Source organism: Hylobates moloch, unplaced genomic scaffold, assembly GCF_009828535.3.
Source record: "Hylobates moloch isolate HMO894 unplaced genomic scaffold, HMol_V3 SCAFFOLD_2, whole genome shotgun sequence".
NCBI classification, from domain to species: domain Eukaryota; kingdom Metazoa; phylum Chordata; class Mammalia; order Primates; family Hylobatidae; genus Hylobates; species Hylobates moloch.
In genome coordinates, this window is record NW_026652277.1 from 135232651 (window position 1) to 135234871 (window position 2221).

At 37.2% G+C, this 2221-nt stretch overlaps 1 non-coding gene across 1 annotated transcript; it reads right to left on the minus strand.

Annotated features, from left to right (window-relative positions):
* Positions 1 to 1506: 1506 nt before the first annotated feature.
* Positions 1507 to 1615, minus strand: LOC116477114 (U6 spliceosomal RNA). Its single transcript, XR_004250357.1, has one exon. It is a non-coding gene; the product is annotated as a U6 spliceosomal RNA (small nuclear RNA).
* Between the last annotated feature and the right edge of the window lie 606 nt (positions 1616 to 2221).

Sequence of the window (2221 nt, forward strand, 5' to 3'; positions counted from 1 at the left end):
AGATGTGTGTTCTAATGATCTTAGAAACATTTCTGCCAGGCAGAGTTTTCAAACACACTCACAGTTTCCTCAAACTAGAACAGAAGAAATTGAAAGTTAAAGTCATTATTATCATTCTAAGATGGAAAGAAGTTTTGCAAACATGGCCATGTAAGTAATATAAATTTATTACAGATTACTATTTAACTATGTTTCACCTGATCAAAGTCTACCATTGCATAATATAAAATACACATATTGCAAATCCACCGCATTCTATAAAGCAAGAGAGCATCTAGGATAATGGTTTAAATTGAAGATACTTCTTTGTTTAACACACTTATATGTTTAACTGGGTTTAGAAAAGACCTTAGAAGTACAAAGCATCCATAATAATAAACTTGGCTTTATTATTTAGATCACTACAGAGAGGAATAAGGTGTACATTTTTAGAAGAGTATCAAAAGTAGACTTTATAAATATATAATTATTTTAAGATAGTAATATCAAACCATATCTCATGTATCAAATAAGACTGAGGGATGAAGTGTTGCACATTAGCGATTTTTCAAATAGCTGAAGTTAGCCATTTTGGATGCCTTTTTTTAAATGACAATCTATTGAAAATGGATTAGATATTTTCTCACCTAATGAGCAGAATATGGAGCAGAAATTTGCTTTGTCCCGAGGCTGCAGATGTCGGTTGTTGTACTGGACAAGGCTCTCCTCGATGGCTAAGGTTTCTAAGTGCTGTTTGACTCTCTTGCTACCTCCTGCCCATTGTTCCCAGCATGTCTGCAGCCCTCTTTTCATTTTTCCTTCTAGAATACCCCACCCTAGTAACATAGTAATAATTGAAAATGTCCAGCGAAAGCCTGATAAGCAAGCTTGTTTAATCTGTGAATTTAATTTTACATACGAACCTGAGTCAACAGATTCTGATAGGAAGCTCTGATAACAGCTGCACTCCTCTCTAGTGGTGAGAATAGCACGTTTACTCCTTAGCTCAATACGCTGCTTTTCGTTAACTCCAGGCTGTACCTTGATCCGGGTGGATAAGATGATAGAAAAATTGGCTGGCAAATCATCATAATAACAAAGTTCAAGTTACTTGCGTGCCTGTGAAAGCTGTAGTCTCCAAGAGGGGCTCCCAATTAATAGCACCCCTCTTACCTACCCAGTGATGAGCAATTTGAGTAAGAATATAAGAATGGAAGTCATTCCTAATTAAGTTCAGCTGGAAGTGTGGAAACCAAATGGGCCTACTGGCTAAACCACAGAATTAACATTTGCCCACTCAATCCTAGAAGGCCCAAACCTAAGCGAGTCCTCACAATGGAGGCTGGCTCCCAAGAGAAAGATAAAGAGCTGAGCTATGCATGTTTCAGGTGTCTTTCTAAATTTACCAATACCTCTTTTTTTTTTTTTTTTCCAGTGGACAGGGAAAAGTTATTTACTAAGTGAGTAAATGAATGTTTGTGTGAATGAATAAATTTGGTTCTTCCTGAATGATGAGTGGGAAATTTAAAAAATGTGGAACACATCACAAATCTGCGTATCATCCTTGTGCTGGGCCATGCTAATCTTCTCTGTATCATTTCAATTTTAGTATATGTGCTGCTGCCGAAGTGAGCACTAAATTTACCAACGCCTTTTAGCTGCTGTTTGCATTCAATCTACCCAGCTTTCAATTCCATATAGCCAGCCTTCCCTTACTGCTTCATCTCTTCCTCCTTTAATTACCTCAGGTGCCAGCTAATCATACTCATTTCAAGGCACGGCATCATCAAGGTCCATACCCAGCCCCTTTTTGTTTATTTACATATATGCTATTTATCTACCATCCCTGCTCTCTTTCCAGCTACAGGCAACAGTTGTAATGTCGTTTATATATTTTCTTGAATTTGTGTGCAACCTTGTAAAAAAAAGTATTGTTGTTTGTGTATGTTAAACCCTTATATAAAATTACATATAATAGTTCCAATCTGCATCTTACTTTTCTTACTCTGTACCATGTTTTAAAGATCTGTTTGTGCTGTTACATGTACATCTAGTTCATTGCTTCTAAATGTGATATTGTGCTCCATGGTGTGCATCCACCACGTTTTACTTGCTCATTCCAAGTGGTGGACATCCTAACTCCTCTGCTTCCCCATTCATGTCCTGTTATGATCCCGGCAGGGTAATAGAGCTATGGGTACCTAATTTGGTTGAGGACTTCAAAATCACTATCCATAAGCTA